Here is a 12,817-nt window from a genome sequence, read left to right as displayed (position 1 = left end):
ATAAAAAGGATCATAATAGAATACTTTGAAAAATTGTGCTCCAGCAAATTTGAAAACCTGGAAGAAGTGGACAAATTTCCAGAAACATATTACACACCTAAACTAATACAAACTGAGGTAGAAAAGCTAAACCCATAACAAAGAAATTGAAGAGGTGATTTAAAAACTTCAAGCAAAAAAAAAAAAAGCCCTGGCAGCTTCACTGCAGAGTTCTACCAAACTTTCAGAGAAGAGTTAACACCACTACTACTAAAGGTATTTCAAAGCATAGAAAAGGAAGGAATACTCCTGAACTCATTCTATGAAGCTAACATAACCCTGATACCAAAGCTAGGTAAAGACAACACAGAAAAAGAAAATTACAGACCAATATCCCTCATGAACACAAAAATCCTCAATGAAATTCTAGCCATAGAATTCAATAACACATCAAAAAAAAAAAAATTCATCATGACTAAGTGGGATTCATTCCAGGTGTGCAGGGATGGTTCGGCATTAGAATAACAGTGTAATCCATCACATAAATATAAGAACTCTATGATCTTTTTCATTGTTGCAGAAAAGGCATTTGACAAAGTTTAATACCCATTCTTGGTAAAAACTCTAGTAAAATAGGAATAGGAGGGAAACTCCTCAGTAAAATAAACGGCATGTATACAAAAGCAACAGCCAACATCATTCTAAATGGAGAAAATCTGAAAGCATTCCCGTTGAGAACAGGAACTAGGCAAGGATGCCCTTTATCACCACTCTTAATTCAACACTGTGCTGGAAGTCCTAGCCAGATCAATAAGGCAAGAAAAGGAAAGAAAGGGTGTCCAAATGGGGGAAGAAGTAAAAGTATCCATATTTGCAGATGATACGATCTTATACGAAGAAAACCCCAAAGAATCCACAAGAAAACTAAAACTAATAGAAGATTTCAGCGAAGTATCAGGATACAAGATAAATGTACAAAAAAAAAAAAAAAAAAAACTTCAAAGAGGAAATCACCATTTACAATAGCCCCCAAGAAGATAAAGTACTTAGGAATAAATCTAACCGGAGATGTAAAAGACCTATCAAAGAAAACCACAAGATACTACTGCAAGAAACCAAAAGAGAGTGGAAAAACATGGATAGGAAGACTCAATGTTGTGAAAATGTCAGTTCTACCCATAGTGATCTACAGATATGGTGCAATCCTGATCCAAATTCCAATGGCATTTTTTTAATAAGATGGAAAAACAAATCACCAATTTAGTATGTATGAAAGGGCAAAGGATATGAACAAACACTTTCACCAAAGAAGACATTCAGGTGGCTAACAGATAAGGAGGAAATGCTCACAATCATTAGCCTTTAGAGAAATACCAGTCGAAACTACAATGAGATACCATCTCACCCCAACAAGGCTGACATGAGTCCAAAAACACTAAATGTTATAGAAGCCATGGAGAGACTGGAACACTTATGCACTGTTGATGGGAATGTAAAATGGTACAGCCAAACCATTTTGAAAAACAATTTGGTGCTTCCTTAAAAGGCTAGAAGTAGAAGTACCATATGATCCAGCAGTCTGGCTCCTCGGAATATATCCTAGAGAAATAAAGAGGTGTCACACAGATGGATATATGCAGACCCACGTTCATTGCAGCACAGTTCGCAATAGCAAAGAGATGCAAACAAACTAAATGTCCACTGGCCCATGAGTGGAGAAATTAGGGTGCATAACACACGACGGAGTACTGTGCACCGGTGAAAAACAAGGATGAATTCGCAGAACATGTCACAACAGGGATAAATCTGGAGGGCATTGTGCTGAGTGAAATTAGTTGCAAAAGGACAAATATATTGATTGAGAACTCAAGAAAATGATTAAACAGAAGAAAGCATTCTTGGTTACGAGGGTGGCGAGGGAGGGAGAGGGAAATTCACTAACTAGATGTATCATCTTCAGCGACGGAAAGGACATCGCGCAATACAGGAAAGTCAGCACAACTGGACCAAAGCAAAAGCTAAGAAGTTTCCTGAACACATCCACACACTTTGAGAGAGAGAGCAGCTGGTGTTGGGGTCCGGGGACCATAGTTTCAGGGGACTTAAAAGTCAATTGGCATAACAAAGTTTATTGAGAAAGTTGCGCATCCCACTTTGGGTGAGTGGTGTCTAGGGTTTTAAAAGCTTGTGAGCAGCCATCTCAGATGCATTAATTGGTACCAACCCACTTGGAGTAAAGGAGAATGAAGAACACCAAAGACACAAGGAAAGTATTAGCCCAAGAGACAAAAGGTCCACATAAACCAGAGATTCCACCAGCCTGAGACCAGAAGAACTAGATGGTGCTCGGCTACCACCAGTGACTGCCCTGACAGGGAACACAACAAAGTCCCGGACAGAGCAGGGGAAAAGTAAGGAGCAGAACTCAAATTCATGTAAAAAGGCCAGACAATGTTCTGACAGAAACTGGTGGAACCCCCAAAACTATGGCCTCCAGACACCTGTTAACCCAGAACTAAAACTATTCCTGAAACCCACTATTCAGGCAAAGATTAGACAAGACTATAAAACAAAACAATAATACTCATGAGGTGTACGTCTTAGCTCAGTCAGATAATTGAGACCAAATGGGCGGCTCCTGTCCGGAGGCAGGATAAGAAGGCAGGAAGGGACAGGAACTGGTTGAGTGGACACAGGGAACCAAGGGTGGAAATGGGGAATGTGCTGTCACATTGTGGGGACTGCAGCTAATGTCACAGAACATTATGTGTATACATTTTTGTATGAGAAACTAACGTGAGCTATAAACTTCCACCTAAAGCACACATACACAAAAAGAGCTATACATGAAATTACAATAGGAACATGTGATAGAGAAATACAGTCACCAGAAAAAAAAAAAAATTTTTTTTGGACATTAGTAAATATATCATTTTTCACAAAACAATACTAACTAATGTTGTGTGCCCTCTAGTTGATTCTGACTTATAGCAACTCTATATGACAGAGTAGAACTGCCTCATAGGGTTTCCTAGGCTGTAATCTGTATGGGAGCAGGTTGCCAGGTCTTTATCCCAAGGAGTGACTGGTGGGTTCCAACGGCCGACCTTTCCAGGTAGCAGCTGAGTGCTTAACCTTTGCGCCACCAGGGCTCCTTAAAGTAATTATACTGTACACTAAACTGTTATGAAGTCTCAATAATTAAATATTCTTTGATGATCAAAATGTTTATATACGCACAATTTTTCAGGAATATTTTTATTAGATAAGTCAGTGGTTTTCATCTGATAGCAATAGTGTGCTCTTCCTCTCCCCTAGGGATGTTTGTCATCGTCTACGGAGACATTTTTGGTTGTCACGTCTTTGGTGGGGTTGGCAGGGGTTACTGCTGGCCCCTAGTGGGTAGATGCCAGGGATGCTGGTAAACACCGTACAATGCACAGGCCATTGGTGATTTTGTAATCATTGAAAGTACGGAAGGGAGATGATGTAAACACTTCTTAGATTAAAACAGTAGCCTTTTATGTCTCTTTAAAAATAGTTGCTAATGACTATCATAAAACTACGTCTATCTAGATTGTCCCCCTGCAGCACAGAATCATCCGGTTCAAACTGTCAATAGTATTAAAAAAAACCCACTGCCGCTGAGTCAATTCCAACTCATAGCTACCCAACGAGACAGAGTAGACCTGCCCCAGAGGGCTGCCAAGGATCTGAGCTGCTCACCTTTTGGTCTGCAGCCTGAGCTCTTAACCACTACGCCACGAGGACTCCCCTGAGATAAGTAACATCTTTTTGAACATTCTTTTGCCCCGGGATTACTGTTGCGATTAAGTTTAAAACAGTCTTTGTCTACACAGTATTTGCCAACCCACTTAATGGTTAAATTGTGAGAAAATACAGAAGTAACGAAGGTTGACTTCCTGGTCATTTTTAGATACATTCCCTTTCAACTAACGAGAATGTTGGGGAGATTTCTCCTGAACCTTGGTTCTAGGAATAGTATGCTGTATGTGCGATTTCTGGGTTATGAATGAGCTCCGTTCCTAAGTCTGCCTTTAAGTTGGATTTGTTCATAAGTAGGAAGAGTTAGGTATGGTTTGTATCTAATGTCAGTCAAATGTTTGTCCTAGTATATCCTATATAATGTACTTTCTATGTGTAAAAACCATTAAAGAAACACTTGTAGATACACTAAAACATCTTTAACATAAGAATACATTCATCATCATAACGTTTTGATGCCTGTTGCAAAATAGTGCCCGTTTGTTATTACAAACCATTGTATGTACCTTGAATTTTTAACAGGCTTTACAGGGGTTGGTTTGTAACTATGGGTTGTACATAAATCGGATGTTCATAACCCTGGGGACTGCCTGTATCCCCTTCCTGTCCACTAGAAAAACCCGTGGCTTTGAGGCAATTCTGACTCGTATCGACCCTATAAGACCGAGTAGAACTACCTCATAAGGTTTCCATGGCAGGCTGTGATCTTTATGGAAGTAGACTGTGACATCCTTCACCCACGGAGCAGCTAGTGGGTTCAAATCGTCAACCTTTTGGTTAGCAACCAAGCACTTAACCACTGCACCACCAGGGTCCTTTTCATAATACACCCACTAAAGGGAGCTGTCAAATTAATGAGCATAGTTTAAATGGAAACATTGATGCTTTAAAGATAGAAATTGGTAATCACGAACAGCACTTAATTTCTGATGATCTTTTTGCTTTTCTCTTGGCCTTTTTTTTTTGTTTGTTTACCTTCTTTGTGTTTATATTAGTGGTCTTACACATCTCTGCACGCTCATAAAAATTACCTTATGTGGGGCAGTCTTTTTCAAGAAGTTTTGGTGTCCACATCTCATTCTCAGAAATTCTAATATGACTAACCTCAAGTGGATACCAGAAAGTGTATTTTTTACAAGTGCTCCAGAATTGAGACCTTTTGATTTCTATGCTTGCTTTCCTTGTTTTTGCCTTTATTTTAGCAACACTGACTGGCACCAGTTAAGACTTCTGGTATGCCTCAGTGCTGACAATTTTGCTAATGTTTCTCAATCTCTTTAGTCCACAGTGCTTAACTTGCTTGCAGTTGGGAAACTATTCAGGTTTCTTGATAAGAATTAGTTGCAGTTCCCTCTGAGCTTCTTGCCATCAGGTATTTTTTCTTTCAGATCCTGTGATTTTGTTGAAGTTGTTTAGTGTTTTCCTGTTTAGTATTGTCTCTGTTTTTGCTTATGAAATACGAATCCTTGGGTTCAAGGTACTTTACAGGTTGGTGCATGGTTAAAATTTAATTAACACTAAAATAAGACTCAATAAAAGAGAATGGTTATATACATGTGCGTGGGTGTGTATATGTACAGTCAAAACTGCGAACGCCAGAACCTGTGTAAGGTGGAAACTTGTCAGAGAAGGAAAACTCTCAAATATTTTCCACTGGTAATAGTAGAAAAGACTGCCCCCTGTCAAAGGCGGAAAACTTGCAAGACCCAGAAAAACAAGGCGGTTCTGACATGTTCCAGCTCTCACAGGTTTCACTGTTTATGTATTGTTGTTAGGTGCAGTTGAGTCCATGCCGACAAATAGCAACCCTAGATACAATAGAACGAAACGCTGCCCGGTCCTGCACCATCCTCTCAGTTGTTGCTATGTTTGAGCCCATTGTTGCAGCCACTGTGTCAGTCCATCTTGTTGAGGGTCTTCCTCTTTTTTGCCAACCTTCTACCAAGCATGATGTCCTTTTCCACGTACTGGTCCCTCCTGATAACATGTTCAAAATACATATAAACAAAAGAGTTTGTAGGTGTTGCTGTCTAAAAGTGTTGGGGGTTTGGCAAAACATTGAGCTGTTTGGCACACCGTGAATGTTCTTACTGAATACACCTTTTCATGCCTACCCACTGTAAAAATACCACTTTTCATCATTAATTTACCCTGTTCGGTGGGAATCATCCCTCTTTCAGGGGTACACGTGAGTATACCACACTGCTCACGTATGCACCACATTATTTCTTTCCATGTCATTCAAGAATATAAAGATCTGAAGAAGTAGATTACTTTTGACAAATAGAAAAATTGTGTAACGTAGGATCTTTCAGTGGAAGCCACAATCGGATAAATGTTGTATCAAACACATGGAAGGTAGGCACATATTAATCAAACTTTCTGACTTGCTGTTCCAATAAAGCAGAACCAAAAATGCTACAAGACTTTATTGGACTTAATTAGTTCATGATTTCAAAATTCAGGTTCCCTCAAGTACAATAAATGCTTGTCAAGCCTGTGCTTTGGTTTTATTTTAGATGCTTAAACGCTCTTGAAGAATATGAGCACATTGTTAGCTTTTCAAGTAGAATTTCATCACTTTGTTTCTTTGGTTGAAAAAGCATAAAGGACGTTTTACATTTTTTCATTTAACAGTGGAAAGTCAAGTTTTAAAAAATTGAGGGTTTGGTTCCAGATCCTAAATATCTTTCAGGAGACAGTAGACGTGTTTTGTTGGTTGTGCTTTGCCTTTTTGCTTCTTTTCAAGGTCTTGACCTAGAGGAGTGTAAAATGGTGCGGTGGAGATGGCTGACCTTCTCTAACTTCAAAAGGGGGAAGAAGAATCAAGATCAAAAACTCGAGGCTGATTCTTACGAGGTGAAGGTTAGACATACCTGCTCTCTCTAATTTTTTACCAATTCCGACACGAGCCATTCCTCCCATAGCACACTCTACTTCTCGGCGGGGCTCGATAATTCATTGCCACACACAACTCACAGACCATACTCACAGTTATGGGGTTTACTAGGGTAGTAACAGGTTACAATTCAGGATACAGCTCTTTGATCAGGACACCCTCAGCCATGCCTGTGGGCAGACCTCTCTTTGGCCCTTGGCCCCTCAGTTCCTTGGCTCTTGCCCGGTTTGGGCAAGTGTTATAAAGATTTTTAGCTCTGCCAGTAAGTGCCCAGAGACACCCCACTCTGCCAGTAAGCCTCAGCCTGAAGGCACTCAGCTCTCTCGCTCTTTGGGTCAGCAAGCCTAGCTCCTTTGAAAAGTGCCCAGAGGCACCCCACTTTGCCACCAAGCCTCCTTCCTGAAGACACTCAGCTCACTGAACTGTCCCCTGCTGGTCTGCTGGTTCTGCTGCCTCTGCTGCTGCCATTTCTCAGTGGCTGCTTCTCGCGGTCTTGCCAGCAAGTTTCCACTCCCATCTCTTCTTGGAGGTGGTGAGGTTCCCTCCTTTCCTTCTCTGGGATGGTTCATATTAAGCCTACTGGAATGGCAAAACTGACCTATCCCCTTGTTATGGTTTCATATACCTTATTTGCATGGTCCCACCCCAGGATTCCATTTTACTTGGATCCACAGTCAACACCCACAGACCCAGAAGCAGTCATGAAATCAAATGACACATGGAAAAAAAAAAAAAAATTTTCAAGTCTGCTGCAAAAGATCTTTTTAAAGTGTTAAAAAGCAAAGATGTCATCTTGAAAACTAAGATGCACCTCACCCAAGCCGTATTATTTTCAGTTGCTTCATATGCGTGTGAAAGCTGGACAATGAATAAGGAAGACTGAAGAATGGATGCCTTTGAATTGTGGTGTTGGCAAAGAATACTGAATATACCATGGACTGCCAGAAGGACAAACAAGTATGTCTTGGAAGAAGTACAGCCAGAATGCTCCTTAGAAGCAAGTATGGCAAGACTATGTCTTACATACTTTGGACATGCCTTCAGGAAGGCTCAGTCCCTGGAGAAGGACATCATGCTTGGCAAAGTAGGGGGTCATCAAAAAAGAGGAAGACCCTCAGCAAGATGGATTGATACAGTGGCTGCAACAATGGGCTCAAGCATAACAATTGTGAGGATGGTGCAGGGCTAGGCAATGTTCTGTGCTGCTGTACATAGGGTCACTATGAGTCAGAACTGACTCGAAGACACCTAAAACAACAACCCCTATTAGGGTGCCATGCACCTTATTTACAAGGTGTCCAATCCCCTTCGTGGGCCACAAGCACTGTGAAGTCAATTCCGACTGATGGTGACCCTATAGGACAGAGTGGAATTGCCCCATAGGGTTTCCAAGGAGCGGCTGGTGGATTCGAACTGCCAAACTTTCAGTTAGCAGCCATAGCTCTTAACCACTGTGCCACCAGGGCATAGTCCCACCCAATCATTTGGTGGGAGTTATAAGACCATGGGAAAGAGGCCATAGAAAAGTGATCCACTGCATCACAAGAAGACAGGAAAAAGAGCTATATTGTTCATCTCTGTGTCAGAAACTGGCTCTCTGGGCCACATAGGGAATGTGGATTTGGGTCAGTGGAGGATCAGGTTGAATTCTGCTTTAATTTTCCCTAAGATTATTTGCTTTTGGACAGATGAACTGATTTTAACTCAGGCTTAGACCACCATTTTTATTTTTATGTATGATGTACAAATAAATTACCCAGCTTAGGACAGGGTTCTGTTCAGATGACTCCATTGTAAGTCGGTTCAGACATAAGTCGAATACCTCATTTTTTAAAAAGCTTGCATTATTACTGCCTTTTATTATCAGTATCTTAATAAATATGGCAGTGTTTTGAACAGTAAACCACAAAACTGAACATCTTTGAGTGAACATCTGAGAATGATAACATAAGCAAGTTATGTTCTGCAAGATACTACTAAGATGGACAAGAAAAAAGGACAGTCATAAGTGTGGGTCATCGTAACTCAAATACATCACACTGCAAGGCATAAAGCAAATTACTTTTTTAACCAACTTTTTATTTTGAAAAATTTCAAACTTAGAGAAAAACTCAAAGAACAATACTCATATAAACACCTATGTAAACTTCATATGGATCCATCAATCGTTATCATACTATTTCCTCACGATTAGATTCAGGACATTTTTGACAATAAGTCTACGAGGTAGGTACCTTTTATTGCATCTCAACAGAAGTCCCATAATGTCAGGCTATCACATGTACAGGCTATCACGTGCTAAATTTGATCACTTGGGTAACAGGTGGTGGCTGCCAGATCTTTCCATTGTAAAAGTATAATTTTCCTTTTGTAATTGATAAGTAATCTGTGAAGTAGTGTATAGCCTCTTCCCCAAGAACCTTTCACCCAAAGGTTTTAGCATTTATTAAAAATCTTTGCCTGAATCAATTATAATGTGATTGTATGGGAAGGGGCTGTAAACTGGTGATATTTTCTTACCTACATTTGATGGCTGACAAGCCTGGGTAAAGCAGGTTTTCCCCCTTTTCCCCTCCATGACACAGTGGCTGCAACAACGGGCTCCAGCATAACAATGATTGTGAGGATGGCGCAGGACCAGGCAGTGTCTCGTTCTGTTGTTCACGGGGTTTCTATGAGTCAGAACCGACTCGACAGCACCTAACAACAACAACAACTTTAAAGTTTCATTATGGACTCATACATAGATTCTTATTCAATGTTTTTGTAATGCATTTCCAGTGTTATTCTTTTGATGCCCTAAACCTAACACTTATTTTTTGTAATTGTGCTTTAAGTGAAAGTTTACAAATCAAGTCAGCCTCTCACACAAAAACCCATATACACCTTGCTACACACTCCCAATTAAACCCCAAAACCAAACCCACTGCCGTCGAGTTGATTCCGACTCATAGTGACCCTAGAGGACACTCCCAATTACTCTCCCCCTAATGAGACAGTCTGCTCTCTCCCTCCACTCATTTCGTGTCCATTTCACCAGCTTCTAAGCCTCTCCACCCTCTCTATCTCCCCTCCAGGCAGGAGATGCCAACATAGTCTCAAGTGTCCACCTGATCCAAGAAGCTCACTCCTCTCCAGCATCCCTCTCCAACCCATTGTCCAGTCCAATCCATGTCTGAAGAGTTGGCTTCTAAACCTAATACTTTTAATGAACAGATAAACGAATTTTAAAAGAAAAGCACATTGGTGTTGTGAAAGTGCTTGATTTGATTTTCACCATTACTAATTGTTATTTTGGAAACCCTGGTAGTCTAATGGTTAAGAGTGCTGCTAACCAAAAGGGTCAGCAGTTTGAATCTACTAGGCGCTCCTTGGAAACCCTGTGGGGCAGTTCTCTCTGTCCTATAGGGCCGCTATTAGTCTGAATTGACTCGATGGCAATGGTTTGGTTTTTTTTTTTTTTTTAGTTATTTCACAGTCAGATTCAATATGATTTTTTTTTTCCCTTTAGTCTGTTAATGTGGTGAATTATATTGATTACTTGCAAATGTTGAACCAGCCTACCATTCTCTGGCTAAACCTCACTTGGTCATGAGTGACCCTTTTTCTGTATTGCTTGATTTAACTTGCTAATATTTTGTTGAGAATTTTTATGTTCATGAGGAACATTTGTCTGTAGTTTTCTTGTAATTTCTTTGTTTGGCTTTGTATCAGGGTCACCGCATACAATGAGTTGGGAAGTGTTCCTTGCTTCTCTTTTCTGGAAAAGCTTGTTTGATAAATGTCTGATAGTGAAGCCATCACATTCTAGCTACATGTCACCCCCAAGGAAGCAATTTCTAAGCAATGATTTGAGGCTAGCTAGGTCCATAAACTTAATTCTGTTTGTGCAGCTAGAATTAATCTGGCTCAAGGGACTGTCTGGAGCTAATCAGGTGAGACTGGTTTTTGAGCCTCCACTAATCCAGGCGTTGTACCAACATTTTTATATTTACACTGTTTTTATGTATTCTATAACCTAAAATGCCAGTATTTAAAAAGAAAGGGACATTAGTTTCCAGTAACCAGAATGTGTGTGTCCTCTTTCTAGAGCCCATCTGTCAGTTTGTCATACCGTGGTGGCTTGTGTGTTCCTGTGATGTTGCAAGCTATGCCAAAAGTATTTGAAATAACAACAGGGTTACCCATAATGGACAGGTTTCAGCAGAGCTTCCAACCAAGAAAGACTAGGAAGAAAGGCCTGGTGATCTACTTCCACAAATGAGCCAATGAAAACTTCATGTATCGCAACAGCATATTGTCCAATACAGTGCTAGAAGATGAGCCCCTAGGTTGGAAGTCACTCAGAACACATGGTAGCTGCAACTATGGACTTGAGCACATGACTATGAAGATGGTGCAGGACCAGGCAACATTTCATTCTGTTGTACACGGGGTGGCATGGATCAGAGCCAACTCGAAGACCACCAACACCCACGTAGAGAAGGTTCCGCAAACTGCTGCCCACACTCTAAGTTCAGCCTGCTGCCTGTTTTGCATGTTTTGCTGGAACACATCTATGCCCGTCATTTACATATTGCCTTTGGCTGCTTTGTGCTATAAAGGCAGAGTTGTGTAGCTGTGACAGACACTGTATAACCTGCAAAGCCTAAAATATTTACTATCTTGCCCTTTACAGAAAACGTTTGCTTACCCCTGACCTAGACAAGTGATTTCCAGCCCTGGCCACATTAGAATCACCTCGGGAATGTTAAAAATATACTGATGTCTAGATCTGTTACTGATTCAGTGTACTGATTCTGAATTAACTGGTTTGGGCTTAGGCCTGTGCATGGGAACTTTAAAAACTCCAGGTGATTGTGTTTAGCAACCAAGGTTGGATTGAGAATCACTGGCCTAGAATAAACTTTAGTATTTGTATTGATATCACAAATACTAAGTGACCACCCCCCAGTCATTCTAAGGTACAGATAGGGTTTAAACAAACAAACAAAAAAAACCCACTGCCGATGAGTCAATTCCAACTCATAGTGACCCTATAGGACAGAATAGAACTGTCCCATAGAGTTTCCAAGAAGTGCCTGGCGGATTTGAACTGCCGACCTCTTGGTTAGCAGCCATAGCACTTAACCACTACACCACAGGGTTTAGAAGCACTCATTTAGGGCGGTAGTTTCCAAACCTGGATGTTTATCAGTTACCTGGTGAGGTTTTAAAATTCAGATTCCAAGACCTCACTCACGCCAGACATACTGAATCCCAGGAAGTGACACCACAAAATTTTTATTATTTTTAACGCCTCAGGTGGTTCTTAAAAAGAATGCTGAAAGCATTCCTCTTAAGAATGAGAACGAGACAATTATGCCAATCATCACCACTGTTATTCAATATTGAACTGGAAATCCGACCAGAGCAGTAAGGCAAGAAAGGGAAAAATACGGCATCTGAATTGGTAAGGAGGAAGTACAACTATACTTATTTACAGATGATATGATTCTGTACATAGAAAATCCTGGAAATTCCACAAGAAAGTTATTGGAACTAATAGAAGGGTTCAACAAAGTGGCAGGGCACAAGATCAACACAGAAAAATCAGATGGATTCCTCTACACTAACAAGGAGAACTCTGAAAAGGAAATCAGGAAAACAATACCATTTACAACAGCCCCCCAAAATATATAATACTTAGGAATAAACCTAACCAGGAATGCAAAAGACTTAGAGAAAACTATAAAACACTACTGCAAGAAACCAAATGAGACCTAAATAAATGGGAAAACATACCACGCTCATGGCCTAGAAGACTTAATATTGTGAAAATGTCAATACTACCCAAAGCAATCTATAGATATAATGCAATCCAAATCCAAATCTCAAAACATTCTTCAACAAAATGGAAAAACTAATCTCCAATTTTATATGGAAAGGAAAGAGGTCCCGAATACCTAAAGTGTTGCTAAAGAGGAAGAACAATGTAGGAGGCCTCAGGCTTCCAGACCTCAGAATTTACTAAATAGCCACAGTAACCAAAACAGCCTGTGACTGGTACAATGAAAGACACATAGACCAATGGAACAGACTTGAGAACCCAGAAGTAGATCCATCCAGCTATGGACAGCTGATCTTCAACAAAGGGTCAAAGTCCATTCAATG

The 12,817-nt window shown here is 40.4% G+C and overlaps 1 protein-coding gene across 2 annotated transcripts in view; it reads right to left on the bottom strand.

Moving 5' to 3' along the window:
- SLC46A3 (solute carrier family 46 member 3) overlaps nucleotides 1–12,817 on the bottom strand; it is a 75,434-nt gene that overhangs the window by 8,255 nt on the left and 54,362 nt on the right. For both annotated transcript variants that reach the window (XM_023553155.2, XM_003413956.4), the window contains exon 8: nucleotides 9,185–9,364. The gene's annotated coding sequence lies outside the window, so the exon portion shown is untranslated. The remainder of the gene's footprint in view (nucleotides 1–9,184; nucleotides 9,365–12,817) is intronic.

Source organism: Loxodonta africana, chromosome 23, assembly GCF_030014295.1.
Source record: "Loxodonta africana isolate mLoxAfr1 chromosome 23, mLoxAfr1.hap2, whole genome shotgun sequence".
NCBI classification, from domain to species: Eukaryota; Metazoa; Chordata; class Mammalia; order Proboscidea; family Elephantidae; genus Loxodonta; species Loxodonta africana.
Note: the sequence above shows the minus strand (reverse complement) of the source record. Positions and strands in the feature narration are given on the sequence as shown.